The 12,873-nt window shown below is 41.7% G+C and overlaps 1 protein-coding gene across 3 annotated transcripts in view; it reads left to right on the top strand.

Moving 5' to 3' along the window:
• The first annotated feature begins 688 nt into the window (after positions 1-688).
• Positions 689-12,873, top strand: part of CCSER1 (coiled-coil serine rich protein 1) — a 1,382,889-nt gene continuing 1,370,704 nt past the window's right edge. The window contains exon 1 of one of the 3 annotated variants that reach the window (XM_019552963.1): positions 689-963. The gene's annotated coding sequence lies outside the window, so the exon portion shown is untranslated. The remainder of the gene's footprint in view (positions 964-12,873) is intronic. The other 2 variants (XM_019552965.1, XM_019552964.1) reach the window with 2 other exon arrangements.

The following is a 12,873-nucleotide window of genomic DNA, read 5'->3' as shown; positions in this document are numbered from 1 at the left end:
GTGGAGTCAGTCCTGCATTGACACTGGTATCACAAAGAGCAAAACCTTGCCTTGACATTGGAACCTGTTTTTAAGAAGGGGAACTCCTGTTTTCTGCTTTTATGTTTCCAGTGACAAGCAGTTGTGGTTGGGTTGTGATAGGTGCACTCCAGAAGCTTCTGGAGTACACAGCAATACCTAAAATAAAGAGAAGGTGGGGAAGAGGAAGGAGTCTGCAATCCTACATTACAAGGGCTGGGGTGGAAGTGCTCAAGCAGATGGTGACTGCAAAGGAGCAAAACTGAGTCCCTGGATGAGATTTTTTTCCCCAGCTGTATGCTTGCTCCTGTGCTAAAGCCTTGGCTAGGATGATGTAGCGGGGGCTGATCCTGCTTGGTTGTGCTAGATGACTGCCTGAGGTCATTTTCTAGGATGCCAGGGGAGCTTGGGAATCGGGACTGGTTGTAGAGGTGATATCTCTTATTAGCCCAACTCGATTTTTGCAAAAAAGGCGGCTTGGGAAAATGTTGCTCCCTCTGTGCTGACTCAGAGCCCAGGGAGGTGAGGCTTCCCAAGCCCTTGGTGTCAATACCTCGCCTTGAGTCAGAGGCCGTGGCCGCCGACTCTCCTCCCCTGCGCGCCCGCCCCTCCCTTGCCCGCTCGCGCGGAGGCGAGGCGAGGCGCTGCCTTCCCGTGAGGTGGCAACGCGGCCCCTTGCAAGCGCCGCCCCCAGCCCCCCCTCCAGCAAACAGCCGGCTGCACACACAGGGCAACATGACTGCCTGGGAAGAGGCGGCTCTGGCAGAGGAGCTGTGCTGGCTCCAGGAGGATTATTAGCCCCGGATCAAGGGGGCGTGCGGGGAAGGCAGCCGGCCCAGCCCGCAGAGGCGGCGGCGGAGGGGGGCGAGGAAGAGCCCCCCCATCCAAAACAGAAAGCGAGCTCTGAGTGCGCTGGAGGAGCCCGCAGAGCCGCAGTCCAGCCAGGTAGCCGATCCCCCTCCGTGCCCCTCTCCCTCCCTGCGGGCACCCGGCAGGTGACAGGGGTGTCACAGGCGGGGGGGCAGCAGCCGGGCCTTGCTGCTCCTGCTGGGGTGGGGCAGGGGGGACCTGCCAGGCGTCCCGCCCCCCTTGCTGGTTTGGGGAGGGGGAACTGCATGACATGGGGCACCCTCCACTCCCCCAGGGCGGGGGCATGCGCGGGGGAGGGGGAGTGGTTCTAGCATGAGATTGCTCCTTTCTGCTTTGGGTCCTGCAGGTAGATCCGGGGCTGGGGAAGCAAGCAGCTTTGGCAGCTGATTGGGAAAGGAGGAGGGAGGAGGTGGGCAGCCCCTGTGTTGCTGCTCCAGCAGCAGCAGGAGAACCCGCCGAGGCTGTGCCGGGGTGGGGGGCTGTGCTGCTCCCCAGGATCTGGCGGCGGGGGGCTGCTGAGTGGCGTTGTGAGAGGAGGCTGGCTGTGCTGGCAGCTCGCAGTCACAGCCACAGCCTGCTTTGCAGCACTTCAGGGGAGCGCTTGGATGCTGGCAGGCAGCGGAGACAGCTTCCAAAAGTGGGGGAGCCCTGGGCCCTCCATTTAAACCACACGTGCCCTGGGCGCACACGCTGCCTGGTGGCTTCCCTCTCCCTTGCTGCCCATCTGCAGCAGCTGCATGTGGGCAAGGGAGGTGGATGAGGCCACGTGTGGCCTTTGTGGATGGTGGTGGAGGAAAAGCAAGCCACCGGTGACACTCCTGTGAATGATTTATTTTGTGCTGAGAGCCCATTCTGCCTCACGTGGGGCCTGGAGCTCTGCCCTGAACTAGTCAAACAGCTACAAGACAAACCTGGAGTAGGAAGCACACCCTGAGAAATGCAGAGGGCAGGCTGCTTTTCCTTCTCTGGTCAAAACCTCCCATTCATGCCTGTGAATTTTTTTCCTGAATCACACCAGGGTGTGAGTGTTAGGTGAATTGGGACCTAAGTTTGTCATCTTTCACATGACCTTCTTGGAAGATGCCTTTAACGTGTGGGGATTGAAGGAAGAAATGATGTCTTGGGAGTAAAAATGAGTTGGATGTGGTTGTATTGAATGTGTTGTTTGTAGTTGTTAGCTGTTTGCTACCTGTTGTTGTTCTTCTAAAACACATGATCTGCATTGAAGAGTTTCTTCGCATGGGAGGGGGTTGTGAAAATCTCACGTGTTCCTTTAGTATGTCCAATTTTCATATTCTTAACTGATTGAGGTGTTCTCCACATTCTGCCTTTCCTTGAAGGAAAGGAAAATTGTTGAGAGTTGTTTCACTGAGTTTCTTTCCCATGGAGAGGGGAAGCTTCTGAGCGGTATCATAGCACAGTGTTTCCCAACCTTTTCCTGCCCAAGGCATGCTTACATTAATAAAAATGCTCTGCGGCACACCTGTTAAGGCATTCCCCATCCTCATACCTATTGTAGCTCATTGCCATGGCAAAATTTGGCTGCACACCTGTACATTTTTGACGGTACACTAGTTGGGAAACACTGTCATAGCAGTCTCTCCCTTCAGCTTCAGTGAGAACTGCAGCTCAGGAAGTATGTATAGTACTGCTTATTTTCCTGAATTTTTTTAATACTCTTTCACAGCTGAATGTAACTAGAAGGAAAACTTGAAAAAAATCTTTTTAGAATGGATTCAATGTGAGACACGTTTTTTTTCTAGTATATATTGCACTTGAAGTGTTTAAAACCCTCAAGAGGCATAGGAGGGGAAAGACAAGGAAGGTTTACTAGTTACATCAAACAGTCTCACTTGCTCATACTTAAAAGGGGGAAATAGGAGCGTGTTGCAAAAAACAGTTAAGGCATATATAAAAATGAAATATTAATGAGCTGGAAAGGCTTACATAGCAAACACATTGCACCTAATCATTCTGGAAGATTTTGTCCTTTTTGCAGCTCTCTGTAGCACACATGCAATTTAAATTAAAGAGCAACAGGATTTGTAACTATATATGTAGAAGTATACAGTGGTAATAATAATAGTACACAAACATCTTTCTCATGATTGTTTGTGGTGGGAGTTGCTTTTACTTTTGTTTTTGAAGGCTGGTGTAGAATAGATTAGATGCAACAAATGTCTGATGTCTTAGAAATCTCAGTGTCAAGGGCTCGAGTCAGTCCTAGGCTACACCAGAGGATGAACATAAGCCTCAGGTGACAGAAGCTTTCCCAGAGGGACTGTTATGACTCTGCAAACCTTGCTTTGATGTGGCTCTGTAGATGGCCAGCATCATTCACAAAATAGGTGCCAGTTTCCTGGGAAGAGGTGAAGTGAAACCATCCAGGGATTCATGCAGATGCACTAAGAGAGCGTATCTGCTATACAGCCTGTATGAGTAGGGTTCCTTAGGGATCCTCTGCTGTAAATGGGAGCTCCTTGTTTCAGTAGAATCCCTGGTGGTGAATGCTATCTGGGTACAACCACAGCTCTTAGGACATAGTGGTGGCAATGACTGGCTGTTGCAGAGCAGGAAGTGCCCAAGTCCAAGAGGCTTAAACCCAGTATTAGCAATGGGAAAGAGAGTGCACAAGTGTCTGTGTACTGGCTATATGCTTTTTTATGGTTGTTTAATAAAAAATTGTTTGGCTGTGGCTTGTCAGGATCTTTCTAGTTTTTGTAGGAAGCAAGTGATAAAAGCAGAAGTCTTATGATAACAGCTAGCCCATCTGGGGAAAGCTGGAGCATTTTATAAAACTTCTATTTTTATAACTGTGGCTGAATCCTGCCTCCTGTGCAAGCCAGTGAGAATTTAAGAAATTTTCATAGGCTTTTGTGGAAGCACGGATAGTAGTAGTTCTCTCAGGGAGTGATTCCATTTACTTCAATGATAAATTTGCCAATTGGTTAAAAGGATGGAGTCCTTGGGCATATCCCCATGAGCATGTAGTTCCCCTAGGGACAAATGGTAGCAGCACATATTTGTGTCGCTGCTAGTAGTCCGTGGGCATGCCCCTGCATACACTCTGTGGCCCATGGCAAATTGCCCAGGGTGCAATAGGGGAGGTGGGGTCAACACTTGGGTTCATTCCAACAGCCTTACCTAGGGTGTCAGGAGCCTCCTGGGACAGCAGCTGTGGCAATCCGGGTGCAGTAGGGGCTCTGCACAGGTTGTATGTAAGGTACAGGTTGAAAGTGGGCTGGAAGAATGGGACAAAAGTCTATGCAGATCCATGCACCCCTTATAGGTAAGAGGAGAAGAAAGATATAGTCTAGGTTGCAGTAAATGCTGAGGACAGGCAGCCTTTGTATTTGAGGTTGAAATCTTTCCCCTTCCTCTTGCTTAATGTAGTGAATAAAGATTTGTGCTGTGGGTTATGTGTCTGTAAGTAATAGTAGGGCAGTGCATGAGTGAGTTAGAAACCAAATGGTTCTCTCTCCTGACATACCTGAAATGATGTGAGTACTTTTGTCCTTTGTACCTTACTGCAAGGGAACAGGAAATAGATCTTCAGAACCTAGAGTTCTGCTCCTAGCTTTGCCCCTGTTGTGCTGCTTGTGTTCAGACAAAAACTTTTCTGAAACTTAGTTTCTGAGGGCACGTCTACACGTGCATTAATGCACTGTAGTTACTGTGCGTTATGTTTAGTCCTTTGTAATAACAGATACTACTAGCGCAATGCTCAGTAACCAGCAGTACTGCACAGTAGTGCTGGCACATGCTTTTTTGTGACCATAATGTTCAGGAGACTAATTCTACTGTATATTAGCATGGGTTTTGCCTGCTGCACTAATGCACACTAGAATTAGTCTACTGTGCATTTAACATCTCTTGTAGATGCTCCCTGAGACTCTTAGTCTCTTAGACTTTCTGAGACTCGGACTCTTGGTAAATAGATCTGCAGTAAGTGTGTTTTCAGACTTAACAGGACTAGTAATATGTAAGTAACATGTCTTTGTTTCTTCTGCTTTGACATGCTTCTGTTTTGGAATATAGGAGTTTGAATCTTCTAACTGTGCTCAAAGTTTTTTTTTCTCGTGTTGTTCATATTCAAAGTTGTATATGTGTTGGAGATTCTGCAGGGCCCAGTCCATCAGTTCTTATTCACTCCACATTTAAGGAAAATTCCCGGCAACTTCAGTGAGGGTTTTGTGGGAGTAAGGCCTTCATAACTTGACTTACTGTGAAAATATTGATTGTACTTGTGTTTGTTTGTTTGCTCTTGCAGATGCAAACAGAAGCCCCACTACAGCAATTGACTCCATCTGGGCAAATCCATATGCCTGTTTGTAGTCTTTTGAAGTGTCTGGGGCCTTGCTTGGAAGTAGCAGTCTGCCTGTGTGTCATCAGTTGCAGGGTCAGCATCATTTACAGTAACAGATGGATGTGGGTATTTTTGTGTTATAAAGCTCAATAAATACATATTTTATCATGTAATGCAGATGAGGTGTAAGTACTGAGTTGGTATAGAAATGTAAATCTTAGAAAGCATTTTTTGAAAATAGATTTATCTATGTAGTATTGAAAAATGTTTCAAAATACACATGCATGTGTTCACACATGGAGTCACATATTCAGGACATTTTCATTCTTCAATTGTCGACTGCATATAGGAATAATGTTATGTAAAGAGTACAAAACTTTGACAGGCGTTACAGATTTTTTTATTAAAAATAATTTAAGTTTATTGTAAAAGGTTGCATAGGTGTACTGTACTGTTCTTAAATTGATGTATTGGCACATTGCAGGTGCCAAAAAGAAACCTTAAATATATTTCTGGTTATAAATGAGTAAAAAGTGCACATTTTGTATTTGGAAGAAATGCAACAAATAAAAATAATATAATTAGCCAGCTCTAAAGGCTGGAGACTGAATCATATTTCCAGCCCTGCACTTAAGTGTTGCATTTACACTGGGAGTGAAACTGAAGTTGCAAAACTCTTATTGATTTCAGTGAGGCCAGGATTTTACCATGTAAGAAGCTCTATTGAACTCTAGAGGTCAATCTTTCAGTCTAAAAGTAATCAGATGTATACATCTTTGCAAGCTTTTTATCCCACCATGTAACCTGTGACTTCATTGGATCTCTTTCTTTATTGGATTTATTTGGCAGCCTTCTATAATGGTAGGAAAATGTGCTTCATTGTTAACCTTGCCCTACTAAAATATGCTTTTTGTAGTCAAACTTTGCTACTGAGAGTGATGGCTTTGTAATATGGCATGTAAAATACACCATTTATGAGCACTTAAAATAGTATGCATAGTGTAATTTGTACCTGTAGCATTTCATATATATGTCTGTGCTTCAGCAAGGAAATATCTGCATATTATCCATACAATTGAATTAATAATAGCATAGTTATTTTCTAGTTAAATTCATGGGCATTTTTTATTTATTGCTTTTTCTACTGCCTCTCACTGTGCTTCAGTCAGAATGTAGCACTTAGATAATACAAAATCACATGTTCCATGACTGACAACTATGCTATGATTTCCCTATTGGACAGTAACAGAATACTTATGCTTCATACAGAAGGCTATTGGCTTTATCAACACCACGATCGGCCCTAAATATAATAGTCATTTTGTAATAAAATCTGAGGATAGAGTATGAGAAGAACTACAATGAGATAGGAAGAGAACACAATATATACGCAACAATCTTGTAATTTTAAAAAGGAGAAATTGCAAAAATATCTACATTAAAATCTTTGTGCTGTATGCATTTTGTGTCTTTGCACAGATTATTCGATGGAGAAAAACTAAAGAAACTATTGAAGCACAAGATCAGCTTCATAATGCACATACACGATGCACTGTGATTACAATTGTGAATGCAATGGTGCTGAAAAATGTATCTTCAGAATTTTCTATCAATATTTTTATGTATTTCTGCAATTTAATTCAGATACCAGTAACCTCATAACATGGGCCCTTACGTCCAAGTCTAAGATAAAGGTAGTTGAGGGGAATAAAAGACACTTTTCCATTATTTAAAAAAATACCGCTTAATTTTTTATAAAGCTCTGGCATCTCAATATCAGAAACTTGAGCTCTCGCAGGATGGTAGCTTTTGTGTGACAGGTATGTTTTACAATGGGCTGTTGATAATTGGTTGTGATTAAATTGTAATGTTTTTAAAAATATATATTTTGCATGTTTACTTCAGTTTGTAACTCTTAATACTGTCACCATTATGTTGGTTCAATGCATGTTTGAGAAAATTTAAATGTTAGTACTATATTTTTATATGAATTGTGAAGGTTGATTTGTCCTGGACATTCAGTTCATCATGTTCTTGGTGTAAATTGTTGCAACTTCAGTGGCACTGTCAGATCATGCTAGCTATGAACTACATTAGTACAGTCAGATCCTGATTGTGTGTCTAGTTTTTACCAAGTTTCTTATCACTGTAGTATTTTAGTATTATTCACAAAACCCCCACAAATCTATTTCTTCTTTCCAGCTGACAGGCAGCAGTGAGATTTAAATTATTGTAATTTTTTTTTAAGTGCCTTTGGTTCACTTTCATGAACACTTTTACATGCATGGAATATAAATTTGTCCAGCTTGTCTAATATAAGATCTTTCAAAGATGATAACGTAAAAAAATACCATGATAACAAACATGATACAAATTTGTGCTGTCCCTATGAAATGTTTCAGCTGCAGCCTCTCTGACCTGGTCCTGGTTGCAATGACAGCAGTAGCACAACCAACTTCTGTTGACTTAGTGGGTGTAAGCATTCTGATAAAGAGTTGTGCTTATCCATTTCTAAGAACTCCAGCTTCAGTGTTTCATTCTCCTAGTCCCGTTCTGATGTGCTACATAAATACTTTTTCTCATTCAAATAATTTTGAAATACTGTATGTTGATAAATTGTCTTACGTTTTAGATGGCATATCAGGGTACAAATTTGAATGCTTGCAACAGGTTTCCCGTTCTACCTGCTGTGGTACAATTTACAACCATATTTTAATCTAATGTAGAAACTGTGAGATGGTGATCCTGGACCTTGAACAAGTCATAAGGTTTGTCATTCTTTGTCTTGTTTTGTCATCTATAAAATGGGGACATCTGTGCTAATGTTACCTTGTACCTGTGAGACTCTGCTAGTCACCAGTCCCCTATAAAAAAAAAAAAAAATCCTTTTTTAAATTAATCACAAAGCATTATGCAGCCACCTGTTAAAGCTAGACCTACTATCACTCCCTTTGGCCATTATTAACAGGTTTCATTGTAGCGTTGTAACTATAAGAGGAGAACAATCTTTTTTTTGAATAAATTAGAGGTGAATTCTTGATGATGAACTGAGTAGGGTATGACATATATACAATGGAGCTAGTCAAAAAAATAGTATGCCATTATTTCTATTAATCAGCACTATACATATGTCCTTAGTCTGTCCCAGGATAATAATATTTATTGAGGCAATTTATGCCCAAATCACGTGGGGCAATATGAAGGCTTTAGATAATATTTTAATGTAGATACTGGAGCTACACAAGCATTAGTTTGTTAGTATAATTTTAAGGTGTTCAAATATAACCCAGTTTACCCAGCATAAAGATGCTTCCAATAGTGTATCCAGGGTGTGTTAATGATGCTTCCTGGTGTAAAATGGCCATAGAAGGATGGAATAGCTTTGTCCCTTTTTCAACCAGACAAAGTGATCTGACAAGCCTATGTTCATTCTCTGGATCCACATACTTCTTAAGATTTATTTTGCAGCAGATTCTGTCACAATTAGCGGGTTTAGAGAATGCTGGAAATACAAGGATGAGAGCTGTAGATTCCCCATGTGGACTTACTGAACCCCATTTGTGCAGAAGCATGAAAGGGGAAGAGATGCATTGTAAGCATGCTTTCTCAGTAGGTGTATGGTATAATTGTTACTGTACCAAAAATAGCTGTATTTCAAAGGATCATGGAAATATTCATGTGTTTTTTAGGAATTAAGCTACTTTTAGATGGCCAAAAAAGTTAATATTTTTAACTAACATTACAAAAGTCTAAATTATCTAAAAGGAAACCAGAATAATTCTAAATTGACCTCATACTACATATTAGCTTCAGTAAACGTATTGAAATGGGAGGGCAACAATATAATCTTTCTTTGCACGAATGCTTACCTGTATGAGGAAAATGATAATATGTGAAAGCATATTTATAAGTCTTCATGAAATACACTATTAAGAAAATTAATTAATTATTTTGCATACTTCTTTCTGTTAGGAGCTGTTGAACTGTTTAAGGAACAAGAGTCTCTATCAGTCTTGGGTACAATAACAATGTAAAGCAGTTGCATTTTCTATTATAAGTTGTCCTACTTAAATTTTAATTTGATGCCATGCGTTGTTTCAGTTGTCAGAAGATAGGGACAATTTAGTTTCCTTTGTAAATAACAAAGTTGGTTTGTTTTTTTTTAATCAGAGGGCCTGATTCGTCACTGCTCTGCATTGTACCTTACACTTGTGCAGAGTATACATAGGGGACATAAGATGGAAGCATCCTCATTTGGTAATGTAAAATCAGTCTTGCATTCACTCAGTGTTGCCCGAAGTGCAAGACAATGCAGAAGGGTGAAGGTGAAAGTATGACAGAATCATAGAAATTAAGGACTGGAAGGGACCTCAAAAGATCAAGTGTCGTTCCTCTCCCCCACCCCCAGCTCTGGGCAGGAATACTGCTGAGATCAAGTGATCCCAGCAAGGTGTCTGTCCAGTCTTCTCTTGAAGATTTCCAAGTTTGGGGACTGCACCACCTCCTTCAGAAGTCTATGCCAGTTTCTGGTCACACTTACTTTAGAGAAGTTCTTTCTTGCATCCAACCCGAAACCATCCTCTAACAGTTCATGGCCATTGATCCTTGTTTTCCCTGGTGCACCCCAGTGAACAGTTTTTCTCCCAGCTCTCAATATTAATCCTTTTCATGAGATGAGCACCAAGCCCCTCCTCAGTCTTCTCTTCCCCAGGCTGAACAGTCCCAGGTCCCTTAGTCTTTCCTCACAGGTTAGGGACAGAAGTTACAAATAAACTGGTTTAAGTGAGCAGAAACTGGTTTAAACATTTAACAGAACAGAAGCTCAGAGCACATAAACCAGTTTTAAAATGGCTGAATCTGGTTTAAGAAAAACCTGGTAGAATGTAGTATCAGACTGAACTGATTTGGGTCAAACTGGTTTATGAAATTTCTGTCCTAGACCCCTTCCTGATTCAAGTTAAATCACAGCCTCCCAGCATGCTTTCCAGCCCTGGGCTTGACTGTGCTTTGCTGTCTGCTCCAGAGAGCAGGACTGGTCCCACCCCTCTGCTCCCTAGCTGGAGTATTGACAAAGTGGGAGTGGGGGCAAGACTGGCTGGGGATGTAACCCAGTCTGAAGGGGAGGGACTGCCCCTCCCCCAGGCAAACCCTGGCTTGGGTCTGGGGCCCGGGAGGGGGGTTAAACACACTTTCCCCCATTCAAGCTTACTGCTGACTGCAGCTGTAGACTACAAATCCCAGAGGCACTTGGAGGCAGGGAGGGGAAGTGATAAGCAACCCTGCAGAGTTGTGCTGCTGTAATTCTGGACTACAAACCCAAGAGACCTTGGGGGCAGTAGGAAGAGGAAGTGAACATACAGCCAGAGAGCTATGTTCTAGTGTCTCCTGGCTTCTGGCCCGAGCTACTACAGGCATGTGACTGCGTTGACTGAGTCAAAGGTAAATGTTTGCCCCCACCCCACTCCCAGCTCATCTGTAAATGCCCTCAGGTAACCATAAAAACAGGATCAAAGAGCCTGATATTCCAAGCTACCAAGTAACTAGCTGCTGGTCTGACTGAAACTTGTGGGAGGTGCAGGTATTGGGTGCCTCTGAAGATGAATTATAAGAGCTCCACCCCACACTGGTGAAAATTTTGTCTGTTTAAAGACTGTTTAATGACGTGATAAATGCTGCACAAAATCCAGTTGAAGCAGGCTTAAAAAAAAGGCAGGAATTATTTGAAGTTTTGCTTAGCTACTAAGTACTCAGAGAATGAAAATTGGAGTGTTGAAACAATACTACAGGTTTGGGGGAAGATTCACATGTAAAAAAAAAGAGAGGAAACAAAGGTGCAGGAAGGAAGGATATGAAATGGAAGGGAAAGGGAGACAAAGAACAGGGAGTAACTAATTCATTATGTAAAACATGATGCCACTTGTGTGTGTGTGTGTGTTACTCTTTACTTTAGTTGAACTTAGTAAGCGCAGAATTAGCTACTGTGACTGGAAAAAAAGTTGTAGTGGGTACAAGAAAAATGAGGTTACTTGGGCTCTATCCATAGCATTCTATCACTATGCATCCCTCCCACCAACTTGCATTTGCAAAAGGGGCAACTGGAGACTCCTTTAGTCCCATCCCTCATATCTCCTGTCCTGCAGCTTTTTACCTTTGTCAGTGAATTTACTCAGTATCATTATGGCGTGTAAGCTGAATCTTGAAATATAATAATGGGTGCAACTTTATGCATTAAAAATAAATGCTAGTTGATTTGAGTTGTAAACCTGCCTGCCTGTCCCAAACAGCCCTGTAGCATAAAGTTTTCTTTGACTTTCATATTTGATATATTCGCTAGGGTAATAACATAGAGACTATTTCATTTCTAGAGGTTAGCAACTATGCTTTAGCTTGAAAACACTGTGGTCTTCAACAGTCAAAACTCCACACTTATGCCTTACCCCCTTATTACAGGATGAGGGATGTATGTGAGAGATGTGACTGAAGTCTCCAGTTGCCCCTTTTGCAAATGCAAGTTGTTGGAAGGGACATATAGTGACAAAATGGGCCATACTCATCAGTTGGATATTTTTATATGCATGCTATATAATGGCCTTTGGTAGAGTTTGAAAACATACTGCGGGGTTTTCAGACAATGAATAGTCATAGAACTGAGGTCACTGAAGTAAAGGATATCTTTTAAAGAAGTAGACATTTACATTTTTCTTTTATTTTTAGCTGTTTGGCAAACTGAAATACTGGCAGCATTGCCAAGCAGCTTCAGAATGATAGACTTTTAAGAACAGTAGAGAAAATTAAAGGGTTATTTTTATAGCACTTTGTCCAAGTATGTAACTTCTTAACCAGTAGCCTACTTCCTGAACAGAGAATAACTGCCACTAGAGTAAGTTGCACAGAGTGACTTCATGGCGCATGGCTTAATTCTAAACAAAAGAGAAAAGAGCTCATTTGTTTTGACTGTTCAAGCGAAAAATGGTAATCGAAAAAAATCATAAACAGTGTTTAAGTTCACTTTTGACTGTATAAAATTGTAAGGTAAGATTTTTTTAAAGGTGTTTTATCACAGTATGCCTTTACTTGTGTCCAGCAGTTGTGTTTTGACAATTCTCACATGTTAACCTTAGTTCATAGCTAGCAAAAACTGTTTTCTCACAAACAATTATATCCTCCTCTTGCATACTGTGAATAAAATTATGCTTTTCTTAAGTATAAATTGTAACATTTTTATTTCCAGTAAAGCACATTTTCTCAAAGAGGACAAAATGTATGTATGGTAAACTATGGAATTCTAGAAGACATAATGCTTCATGTTTTGACAGTGACTTCTTTGTTGATTAGCATTGGAAGCACTTGGGTACATAAAAATTACCTTCCTTAGGATGTTTAATGCAATTATTCCCTTTTGGGGTTCCTTTTACTTTCTGACCATCGTGTTTATTGCTATGTGCCTGAAAAATAAAATCACAAAGTCGTGACGCTGGAATTACCAAACTTGGTGTTACATATTCTTTTGACCAAGTAGACTTTTATTTGTGATTACTGAAACGAATGTATGTAAATATCCGCTGGCATATGTATACATATAATTGGATGTCTAGCTATCTAATTTGTTTACAAGGCCAAAGTTGAGATTCATGAGTATTTTTGTGGGTACATAATACTTACAGCTTACATTTTCTGTA

Source organism: Crocodylus porosus, unplaced genomic scaffold (genome assembly GCF_001723895.1).
Source record: "Crocodylus porosus isolate Cpor-Errol unplaced genomic scaffold, CroPor_comp1, whole genome shotgun sequence".
Classification (NCBI taxonomy): domain Eukaryota; kingdom Metazoa; phylum Chordata; order Crocodylia; family Crocodylidae; genus Crocodylus; species Crocodylus porosus.
This window is presented reverse-complemented; position numbering and strand designations above follow the sequence as displayed.